Here is a 12,699-nt window from a genome sequence, read left to right on the forward strand (position 1 = left end):
AGAACATCTTTTGTGTTTAGCCTGTCTATAATCAGAAGCCAGAAGAATACTTTGTGCTTTTTCTGACATTTCGATTTCCATAGCCAGCGATGGATTGGGTGTGTTTCCCTTTATCCTGTTAAGGCCTTGTATGCTTTACTGACCGAGAAGGTTGAGGATCCCCAGATATAAGACCAAATATCAGTATCATTCTGAGAGACTATATTATGCATAAATTCCTGAAGCATAAGAAATTCCGAATGAGCTTCTGTGGATAAAGGCAAGTGAAACAACAAACTGAGATCTGTCGTGCTTATCGCTTTGTGATACGAGATGTTTTTGTTCCGTGCAAAAGAAAAGAGGTGGGGAAGCCCAGATTGCAGGAAGTGATCATTCCATGAGTCTTGCCAAAGCAGAACAGTGCTTCCATCCGCAACCCGAGCAGATGCAAATCCCTTGTATTTATGTAACAAGTTGATGATATCCTTCCACCAGAAGGAGCCCTTCTTCTGGACACCCGGGAGGGTACCATTGCTGTACAATTTATCCCATATCAAGTGTACCCAAGGTAGATCAACCTTGGAGAAAAAATTGTGTAAGAACTTTAATAAAAGAGCCTCATTCTGTGTAATTATGTTGAGCACCCCTAATCCCCCTTGACTTTTGGGCAAGCATACTAAAGGCCAAGCTGCTTTGGATGGTTTGGTAGATGTTAGATCTGAGCCTCTCCAGAGGCAATGTTTTCGGAATTTATCAATCTGATGGATAACCCCTTTAGGTAGTTTCAAAGTGGCCATCTGAAACATAGCTGATGATGTTAACACAGAGTTCACCAACTGTAACTTTCCTCCTTGTGAAAGCATAGATGATATTCCACCTAATTTCCCTTCTATTCTCTTGATCAAAGGGAGGAAGTCTTGCATATTAGGTTTACGTAACCCCAGAGGTAATCCCAGATAGGTGAAAGGGAATGTACCTGTTTGACAGTTTAGAATACCAGCCAAAAGGTCAAGCTTGTCCTGCTGAGTGTTTATGGGGACCATCATGGATTTGTTGTAATTTACTTTTAACCCAGTAGACTCTGCAAAAGTATCCAGAAGGCTCTTTAAGTGTATTAACTGACTCTGGTCAGCCTCCATGAAGAGTAAAGTGTCATCTGCATACTGAACAATTGGGAAGTCATTACTGGCTCTCAAGGGAATTGGAAGGGAAATGTGTCCTTCCTCCTTAGACTTGTTAATTATGGATTGGAGCAAGTCAGCAGCAAGCACACAAAGAAGAGGTGATAGTGGGTCCCCCTGCCGTACCCCTCTTTTGCAGTGAAATGTTTTACCTGGGACACCATTCAGAAGCACTGACGATGTGCCTGATCTGAGAATGGTCTTAATCCATCCTATCCATTTCTCCCCAAAGCCTTTATGTTTCAGGATCTCTAAGATTGCCTTATGCTCAATACGATCAAAAGACTTTTCAAAGTTCAATTTGAGTATGATGATGTCCTTCTTTGAAGATTTGCAACAGTGCAAAAATTCTAGAGCCCAAGCCAAGCAGTCCTGAATGGTCCTAGATTTGATAAATCCATATTGATTCTGATGAATGAGATTAGGGATGACCTTTTGTAACCTCAACGCTAAAATTTTTGTAATGAGCTTTATTGATGAGTTTAGCAGGGATATTGGCCTGTAATCATTCACATGCAAAGGGCCAGCTTTTTTTGGGATAAGAGTAATGAAAGAGGAGTTGATGCTGCGCACACAAACTTCCCCATTATGGAAACCTTCACATAAAGCATAAAAATCTTCAGCAAACTCATGCCAGCATCGTTTGAGGAATTCTCCATTAAAACCATCAGGACCTGGAGATTTATTTGTGGGTAGATCCTTGATGATACCATCAATTTCTTCTTTGGAGAAAGGCTCCTCTAAATCCTGTAGACCCTCTGATGGAAATAGAGTAGCACTTAGATCTATATACATGTGATGGTAGTCCGACCTGCCCATTCTATTTTTGTATTCCGCCCAAATGAGGTTTGCCTTATCTTCATGGTCTTTGACATTCTGTCCATTCTGATCTTGCAGCGTCGAAATGTGGTTAATCTTGTTTCTTATGGAAGCCTTTGCATGAAAGAACCTTGTACTCTCATCACCCATTTTGGCCCAGTTGACAGAACATCTTTGCTGCCCGTAGGTTTTCTGTTGCTGTAAAAGATTTTTGAGATGATTCATGATAATATCTCTTAAATTCCATTCTTGCAGAGATAGATCTTTAGATTCTTCCAGAATATCTAGGAAAAGAATGACCTCCTTTGTATTTTGGATAGTTTTTGCTAGTCTTGGTAACCCTGCTTTCCATATTCTGAGTTCTCTTCTCAAATTTTTGAATTTTGCACCAATGATTTTAGCTGTGTCAGAGGAGGAAACCGGAGAAGTCCAGACGTTATGCAGAATGTCATTGAATTGTTCATGATGCATCCAATAGTTTTCAAATCTGAAAACTTGAGAAGAAGGCATTAGATTTGATATGGAAATGACACATGGATTGTGATCAGAGGAGTCTCTTGACAGAGTTGTTGCCCATGTGTTTGGATAGACTGAAATCCAGGCAGAAGATGAGAAGAACCAATCCAACCTCTCTAGTAACGGGTTATTCTGTTTATTTGTACAAGTGTATTTTCCTCATTTGAGTTGAATCTCTGTTAGTCCTAACCTGCTGATTGCTTCATTGAACAGCATCATTTCTTGGGGATGACCTCCAGGTTTATTTCTGTCTGAAGGTCGTCTTATCAGGTTAAAATCCTCTACGACTAGCCATTTTTCATCATCCAGCATCCTAATTCGCTTGAACCAATCCAGAAATTCTATTTTACCTTCTGGGGTGCATGGGGCGTAGATGTTGGTTAGGATCCATGTTTCCCCTGACATCTTACACTGTAACTCCACGGAGTGAGCAAAACTATTTTGGAAAATTGGCTGTCCCTGAAACTTATTAGCATTCCATATCATAATAGCTCCTCCTGAATTGCCGATAGACGGTATGAAATCGAAAAGGGTGAAAGCAGGGGGACAGAAATTTCTGAGATACGTGTCTGTGAAAACTTCCCTTTTGGTTTCTTGCAAACATACGATGTCTGCATTAGATTCCACTATTTTACTTCTAACCGCATTCCATATGACCGATGAATTAATTCCTCTCACGTTCCAAGATAGGATATTCCAAATACATTTACGACTCATAATCAATAAAGAGAGAACATCGTTTCCAAGGGCCCCTTAATCCAAAGGGGATAGAGAACCAGACCGAAAAAACCTTCAGAATCCAGAAAGAACGATCCAAGACAACTGATAAGCTAATCCCAAGAATTGAAGCAACAAGCAAGAATACCATAGAAACGAAACCAACGTTCCAGCAAAAGATCCCCCTAGTCAATGACAGATTATAGTTTGTGACTGCCATAAGAAAAAACTTGCAATAATACATGTTTGCCGACAGACAGGAACTAGAAACAACATCCAGAAATCATTCAGCTTCCGGAGTTCGGTCCTTGAGGCTTGGTCTTCTTGGCCTTCTTCAGCGTCTCCTGGGAAGATGAATTTCCTTCGATTCCTACCACCTTCATGGGGTTGGTCTTGGCTGACAAACTAGCAGAGGAGATTTTTGACGAATCAATGTTGCATACCTTTTCTCCCAGCCCCTGGATGTGCGCTGAGGATAGGGTGGGGGCTTTCGAGTGGCAGGCCAAGCAACAGCTGTCTTGACAGGTAGCAACACGAAAGCCTTCATTTCTTGCCTTGATTCTGCTACTCCTCCTAACAGAAGATTCACACTCCGGAGCCACCGAACTCCCAAGTCTTGCCCTTGCTTTCTTCAGTGTGGGTGTCTTAGCAACCTTCTCAACGGAGGAAGTTGAAGAGATACCACCCTCTTCCTCTTGACTGATGCAAGGCAAGGGGCTGGTTCTGGGACAAACTGGGGGAATGTTGAAGGCCATCATCGACGGGTTGTCCACACAGTTGAGCATGAAGTTCCAAGCAGAGGAGGCAAGAAATTTTTTGGCCCAATCAAAGTGCTGAGGTGAGAGCAGCATATTGATGAAGAAGGAGGCCCAATCAGCTGGAATGTATGTGACTTGTTCAGGGCAGCCTGCTGGAAAAAAGTGCTGGGCCCAAAGTCTAAAGATGTTGGGGTTCTGAATAGCACCAGATGTCTTTGGGTTTGACTCCGAAGTGGGGGAGAGCGTCTCTGGAAGAACCACACATTTGTTGGTCTTTTGTGCCAGCACTGGGTCCCTATGCCACTGGGAGTCTGGTAACAGCGCGAGATTAACATTGATGTTCCCCATGGGCTGGTCATTTGCTATCTGGTTGGCAGCTATGATCTGAACCTGCTGGTTGTTGGCAGGCAGCCCAAGAACAATCTCCGGATGGATCAAGGGTCCATCCTGCATGGCAGCCTGCTGTGCATGAATATCCATATACTGACCCATTGGGGGGATCGGCACTTGCTCATGAAGTTGATCAACTTGATTGAAAGCAATTGCCTGAGAGATCCCTCCCGTGTAAATAACTATTGGGAGTGGGTCATTGCTCAGATCAGAAGAGCTCGAGGAAGGTGGTGGTGGTGATAAGTTAAGATCCAGGTCCAAAATGACCTAGGGTTCCTCTTCTTCCTCATGGAGTGCCTGGGCCTCCTCAATAAGTATGTCCAGGAAGTCTTCCTCATTCATTCCTTCCTCTTCTTCCTCTTGTTCATTAGCCATGTTGTCCTGAGCTGGGTTGCCATTCAAATCCGGGAGCTGACCCCCAGGACCATCCAGATCTATATTGTGGTTATGTGGTTGGTTTTGTTGCTGCTGATCATTTAACTGAAAACCTGGGAAGACGAATTCCCCATCTGGTCCTCCTGGTGGTATGTCCTCATCCTGCAATTGGGCCCCCAGCATGTTCTGTTGTAAAATTTCACACTGAACAGTATATGAAACACCCTCAAAGTCATCTCCTTCTGACAGAATGAGATAATGTGGGATATCCACAAGATCTGTGACCCGTGCCTTTATAATAACTCTAGCCAGAACATCATCTTTCTGCCAAAGAATAATCCTGCCAAAAGATCTGATGGAATCCTCGATTTCATGAGAGGAGCGGCTGTCAATAGGAAACCCAATAAGCATAAGCCAACATTCTTTGTTAAAGTTGACCCTACGGGCATTGGATGCACGATTGTGTTGTACAAAAGTGAAGCTAAGACCATTGTGGAAAAGGGGGCTTCTAGCAATGAGAGCATCTCTGTCCGATGGCCTACCCATTCTAACAAAAGCTTCACCTCTACCAAAAGGGCATCTCTGAACTTCTCTTCCAATCCATTCAGTGTCTAAATTGAGTAGTGTTTTAGACTAATGATGAGATTAGATTGGTTGAACAGGGTATCCCTCAAACTCATATGTAGTACCGTGGGATCGGAACCGGGTATAAAGTAGGTGTACCTGACGATCATGGTAGGGTGGAGACTTAGAGTAACTCCAAAACTTAAAATTGCCTCAAAATCTTATTTTAGAAAAAATAAAAAAACTTCCGCGGTTCCTGGCGGTCCAGTCGCCGGAACTCGTCGGAGGTGGGTCAGTGGCGGAGCTTGGGAGGTCTAGAGACACAGGCACGACGAAGAGCGCCGACCACCTGTGGGCGAAGGCGGCCGAGTTGGAGCCGAACTTCACTGGGTACAAGCCTCGGCTCGTCGAGAGGAGGGCGCAGGCCGCCGCCGAGGTTGCCGGTGGCCGCGCCGAGGACGCTGAGGAGGAGTGCCGTGGCGGGGACGATGCGGTGGCCGGGAGGGGCCGGAGGTACGAGGAGTACGTGAGGAGGAGGGACGAGCACCTGCGCTAGGAGTGGTGCACGCGCATGGAGCGTATGGAGGTGGAGATGCAGGTGCTCTGGGCGCGCCTCGACCACGCCAGCTCACGCGGCTGCTAGTAGCAACGTCGGAGAGGTAACCCCTCGCGTGGTTCCCCGAACCCCGACGCTTTCGCTTCCTTGCTTGCAGTTGCAGCTGACATCGTCGGCGACGTTGCTATGAAGCGGTCAGGGTGATGGGTGGAACTGAACTGAGTTCAGTATTTTGGCTACGAAACTCACCATATCAACTCGAATTTTCTCCGGATTCTACAGTGCAACGTTGCAATCAGTCAAAGCTGCTGGAGCCCAACAGAGGGGTCCACGTGCTGATGTGGTCAGTTTTGAAGTATTGAGGAGTTTATTATTAGGAATCTACTGTGGGATGACATAATTTTGGGAGAATAAATTTTTAGTAGAGCCCTCAATAGATAATTTTAGGAGATATTTTTTGGTAAACTCTTGAAGTTGCTCTTATGCACCAAGATGATTGGATAAAAAAATCCAACAATTTTCATTCCTTGGCGTTTAATAAATTACCTGACAGGATACCAGACTAGCAGCGGTGTGCTGGACCGAGCTCAGCCATGCGCCATGCCTGTGTGGGCGCGCCGGCTCAGGACCCAGGTTACTCGAGCCACGGCCCGCGGTTGCTTTTGTGCTGGGATAAAACAAAGGGAATAGCAGAGGCAAAGCACCTGACCATCCCCCTCGCCAAGAAAGAAGCCAGACGAACGCAAATTAAACCCTAGCCGCCGGCGCACGTCTCGCCCCCCACGCCGTCCTCCCTCAGATCCGGCCGATCCGTCGGCACCATGGCGCTGCGTTCTCTCGTCGGCAAGCTGAGGATCCCCCCTGCTTTGGTGGCGGCCTCTCGCGCCTTCTCCCACAAGGTTCGTCCGCAGTCTCCCCCTCTCGGTTGTAATCATCGTCTCGCACGACGTGTCTGCTGTTCTGCGTGAGTCAATCATTAATTCATCAATCTCATGTTTGAATCACCGTCCTGTGGAATCAGGCCAAAGATCTATTTTTTTGGTTTGCCTGGTACCAATTTTCTCTATTCCTTACGGCTTGTCTGGCTGGGTGGGGATTCGCCTCAATTCCTCTCGGCTGGGGATGTCATATTCGAAATCTCCTATTCCAGTAATTTAATTCGCCATACTGTTACAAACTTACACTTGAATCAGTCGAACCCTAGGACAAACCTACTAAAGATTATGGTGTATGCGTAATCCTCCTTCAAGTGCATGATCGTCTGATACTTTCGCATACTGCTTTGGTGATACTTTGTTGCATTTGTACTTGTATTATTGTTAATATTTCAAACTGGATTCTTAGTTTAGAAGAAGAGGCATTTCTTCAACACATTAATGCAGATATTGGTGTATATTCATAGCTAGATTTGATTTAATGCCCTGCAGCATTATTTTTTTTAAAAAAATGTGTTCCTGATACTAAATGTGTCCTGGCCTATATACACCTTTTTAGTGTGTAGGAGCAAAGATTGTGGTTTTTTTTACTCTTTCAGCAAGAACCACGCATTTCAAGTGTATTGTGGCGAATTTGTGTGTTTTTTTTTGCAAAATCCCAGATGTTATGTGCTATCGTTAATTCTTTGATAATGGAGCATTCTAGTGCATCAAGCTATTTTCCAGCACTTCTCCATGAGTTCGGTACCTCAAAGTTTGGGTTTTGTCCTCAGTAGAAAATTAGAAAATATAAATGCACACTTAGTCTAGCGATGAGATCTTTTGGTCAAATAGAAAAGAATCTGTCAAGTTCGGTAGAATAGGAGATGAAACTATGCTGCAGATACGCATGCACAGCGCTATGCCGCTTTCTACTATTTATTCATCAAAGGTGAAAGGGCAGAACAAACTAAAGATGCTATTATCAATCCTATTTCTACATGCACATGCATGTCATGACTCAGCTACTTGTGAAACTTTCCCATGTGAATGCCTTGCATTTTTGCTGACCACACAAGGTACTGCAGAGTGTGAATCAACAGTGCTGTCTTTCATTTCTTTTGCCAGTGTTTACTTGTGAAATAGCTAGCACCTGATGCATATAATGGCTTAAATTGCGCATGCAAGTTTAGTTGGGCTGCAATACAGGCTAGCATGGATTCATTATAGGGTAGGTTCAAGTACACAATGAGAATGAATGCAACTGATCTTCTCTTTACCTATCGCTTTGTAGTGTGAGCACTGCGGCAAAACATCTTCAAGGATTGGAGCCAAAGATGATTTGAGGTACAAGCCCCATGGTTCTTATATCCTTGTTCTTCGAAGTCAACATAAAATTAGCATGCATCCATGCCTTCTCTTTGACCCTTTCTTTTTTCTGAATGCTTGACAGCGAGGAACTCAAGAGGTTCAAAAGGAAGCACTACATGATTAGAATCGGATCTGGTGTTGCTGCTTTTAGCATTCTGGGAATAAGTGGGAAATACACTCTTTATTTACTTGAAACTGGTCAACTACCAAAGGTTCGCAGAAGGAAATGAGTTTTGACTACCTCAGCCTATTTAAGTACCCTGTAGTATTGTGTTAAAGCACTCTAGGAGAGTATGCTCTCAGACAATTTGTTCACTGCATGCTGTGTTATGAAGGTGGAAACTATAAGACTAATGATGTGCCATGCTGAATCAGTTGTGAGACTCGCTGCTTGGTGCTCTTGTAAAATTTATCCCTGGATCTATATGGAACTATGAAAGCATGGTTGTGGTTAATGGCGACTTGTTTTCTTTCCGTAGAAGCAGCGTGTAACATGTTTGAAGGCATATTTGTCTGTTCATCCAAATGGGCAAGTTAGATTAGGAGTGTGCAGTTTGTTGTGATATTTGTGATGTCATGGCAGAGAATCCAGACTAATAATGTTGCTGGATCTGTGTAACACCCAAAATTTGAATAATTTAAATTCATTAAAATTTGCTCAAATTAAGGTGTCATTTAAATTTTAGGCATTTAATTTCATTTTCTATAATTAAATTAATTCATCATAGGAATTATTTGTGCATTCATGCTGGTGCATTTATTTTGATTGCTTGAGTTTGATTCAAATTTTGAATTTCCAAATTTAAATTCAAATTCCAAAACCATTTTTCCTTTTCTCTTTCTTTTTCTTTTTCTTCTTCTCTACCTGGGCCGCATCCCTCCTTTCTCTCCCTTTCTTCTTCTCCTTTCGGCCCGCTCCCCCTCCTCTTTTCCTTCTGCGCCCGCGCGGCCCGTCGCTCCGTCCCCGCGGCCCAGCACCCCGCCTCCTCCTTTGCTCGGCCTACTCCTCCGTCCGCTCCTCCACGCGGCCCGCGCACCGCGCGCCGGCCCATCGCTCCGCCCCGGCTCGCCGCTCGCCCGCGCCTCGCGGCCCACGAGCGCGCCGGCCCGCGACACCGCTCCAGCCTGCCTCCGCCCGCATCCGCTGACGGGTGGGCCCCACCCGCCTTCTTCCTCCTCCGGCCGAATCCGGCCTGGACTCCGCAACCGCCGCGCGCCTTCTCCGCCTCGATCTCCACCTCCGCTCCGACTCCCGGGGGTTTAAACCTGCGCCGCCTCTATCTCTAGCGCCTATAAAAGCCGCCGCCCCCTCCCGGTCTCCTCCACCAGCACCCGCGCCCCAAACCCTAGCCGCCACGAGCTCCTAGCGCCGCTGCCTCTTCCCCGCCGTCGTTCACCGCCTCCGGTGAGAACCCGTCGACGAGGACACCCAAAACGGGATCGCCGTGTTCCCCTCTTTCTTCTGGTGCCTTCCGCGCGTTAAACCGTGCACCGTGGCGTTATTTCGCCCAACTCCGGCGACCCGCCGCCGCTCGCCGTCGCGCGCCGCCGCTCGCCGCCGCCGCCGCTCTGGTTTCCGCCGCCGTCGCGAGTCGTCGTCAACCGCAGCCGTCGGATCAAGATCCGACAGTCAATCGCGGGTCAATCCGGCCGCGTACCGGTCAACCGAGCCGCGCTGCGCCGCTTTTGCACTTAAGCCCCCGCCTTTTGCGCAAATCAACCCGCGGTCCAGATCGCGTTGAAAATAATTCCAGATCTGCCCTCGCATTTTTCGGTTTAACCCTTGAGCTTTCCAGAAATCAACCCGCCGTCCGGGTTTGATGTTTTTACGCGTCAGACCCTCGGTTTATACGCATAATTACGTATAAGCCCTCGGTTTTCGCGGATAGGCCCTAAAAGTTTTGTTTTTCTCACAGAAAAGTCCCTGGATCTTGTTTTAATCATATCTTTTGCATCTTAACTCCGTTTTTCGCGTTCTTTATATCCACGTGTTCGTTTTAAAGCGTAGATCATCTTTTCAAGCTTGTTTTCTCTGTTTGACTATGTTTGGTGTACTATTTTCTTACTTTTTGCCCATGTTTGCTTGTATGTGCTCGTGTGACGCGTGTAGACGCCCCGCAGTTCGAGGGAGTTGCAGATCAAGCCTTCGAGGAGTACGAACAGCAGGAGCAAGGCCAAGAAGGCAAGTCGTGTCCTTGATCACTACCTTTTTGTCGTATACACCTTTACTTTCTCGTACTCAACATTTATGCTATGCACATGTTAAGATTAAATTGATGGGTCCCAATTAAGGTTCGCCTAGATTGATTTACCTTTGCCTTGACCAACCGGTTTACTTTATGTTGGGTAGCTCACGCTTAGTGCTTACTTGGTATATGGTGGTTTAACTAAACACAATGCTAAATCTTGCTTTACTTCTGTTATACCTTTCATTAAGACAAGATCATTATTTGTTAATCGGAACATGGAGCGACCACCCAGGAAAACAGTGCTACCACAAGACTAAATGGCTCTGGTCTTGGCTGATTAATTAGAAACCTTAGTCTGGGGTGACCTTACTCGTGATGAGGCAAGAGGGGGGACTGAGTCGTGCATTTTACCTGGGATGGGTGGTGCATGCCAGACACCGAAACCTTAGCGGGTTACCACTGACTAATGAATCTTTGTAAAGGCCTCGTAGCGTCCCTATGCAATCACACCTCGGAAGTGTGGTATGGTGCCTTGCAAACACCGCATGTTTGGGTCCAAAGTTCTTATGAACTTTTACACGACTTGTGGGTAAAGATGTGCCACCTCTGCAGAGTGTTAAACTGATCGATCAGCCGTGCTCACGGTTAAGAGCGGCCTGGACCCTCACATGATAATATTATCGGAAGATGGATTTAACTTGTTATCATTTCATGCATATGTTGTTGCTTTATTTATGTTCATGTTTAATTTCGGGTGGTATAAACTTATACTTAGTTAATTGCTAATAAAACTTGACCAACTTAATTAAAAGCGACTGCTAATCATGCCTTAGCCATACCTTGAATTAGCCTTACACTACACTATTCCCCACGACTTGTTGAGTACCAACCATAAGTGTACTCACCCTTGCAAAACCGCTGTTCAGACCAAGTTAATTGGGAAGAGGAGTATCTACACGACTTCGAGGAGTTCTAGGCGTACGTTTCTTCAGTCAGCTGCCTGTGGAGTCGTCGTCGTCTTTGGAAGTTCCGCTGCGTAATAATTAGACTTTGTGGTTTATGTGAGACATTCGGTCATGTAATAATGGTTATTACTCTCTTTATTCGATTTAGCACTGTCTTTGCTATTCACTATTGTCGTACATGTGTGTAACTTGATCCTGACGCACATGTATTTAATGCACTCGATTTTGTCCTTAAAATCGGGTGTGACAATCTGTTTGTTGCCACAAAGTGCAACGGGCATGGTAGAGGATCTACTCCCTCCATCCCATAAAACATATCATTCTAGGAATTTTACGACATATTAATAAGAGGTAAAATGACCTTGATTGCTCCTATTTATAATTGACTGTTGCATGTTTACATGCTCACATGCCAAATTGAGTATAATGACATGTTGATTATATATATTGATAGATCCATTATTTTGTTGGATCTGTTCCACTTGGTGTATCATGCTATGAATTTCATGCGGTTTTGTGCGCCCAGCTCCTAATGGCGCGAAGCAATATCAACTGCGTATCATTTGCATGAAACATCTTGAATGTCACTTCTTTTCTGATGATTATGGATGAAGCATCTGTCCTGTGTATGCATGTTTCGTGGGATGAGGCGGCAACAAGGGAACAGGGCTTTCCTCTGGCGTGTATGTCATGTCGTCGCTCCATTCTTCATCTATCCCTCGCTAACCTAGGAATGACAGCAGATGACGAGAATGCTGTAATGCATAAAACTGTTTGCCCGGACCATACCATCATTTGGTGAGGAAATTGGTCTGAAAAATCAGGATCTTTAAAAAAACTCACAAATCAGGTTAGTTCCTAGACAAGACAGTTCAGTGGATTTACTGGCAATGGAACCCTCACTCCCCAGCACAGTTGGAAACTGTGGCTGCAGCTGATCTGTCAAAGGCAAATCAGCTTTAACCTCAACCTTTAACCTCAAAAAGTGTCTTTTGCTGTTATTTTTAGACCAATGGTCTAGATCCTCTACCATGTCCATTTGACCATTTCACTTTGACGTAACGTGTGTGGTTGTGGTACCCTCAAGTTGTCTGTGTGGCTTAAATGTGGGTAAATTGCTCAAATTGTCATTCGCCAATTTTATTTTTGCTTAAACTCTGCAACGTGATGATGTGGCTTCAGTAGGTGGTGTGTTGTGCATTTTGCTGAAGAAAAAGAGTGGGAAGGGCTAAGACCTAAGATGTTTGCTTGGAGAGTGTAGCGAGTGTTGGAAATATGCGTTTAATTCTACCAGATTTAAACATGAGGCATATTACGTAACTCATTGCTACTGCTATGTAATCAAATTCTAGATTCAAACAAATAGGCGTAATCCGCAACATACTCATATAAACGGTATATAAAG

This window comes from Setaria viridis, chromosome 2 (genome assembly GCF_005286985.2).
Source record: "Setaria viridis chromosome 2, Setaria_viridis_v4.0, whole genome shotgun sequence".
Classification (NCBI taxonomy): Eukaryota; Viridiplantae; Streptophyta; class Magnoliopsida; order Poales; family Poaceae; genus Setaria; species Setaria viridis.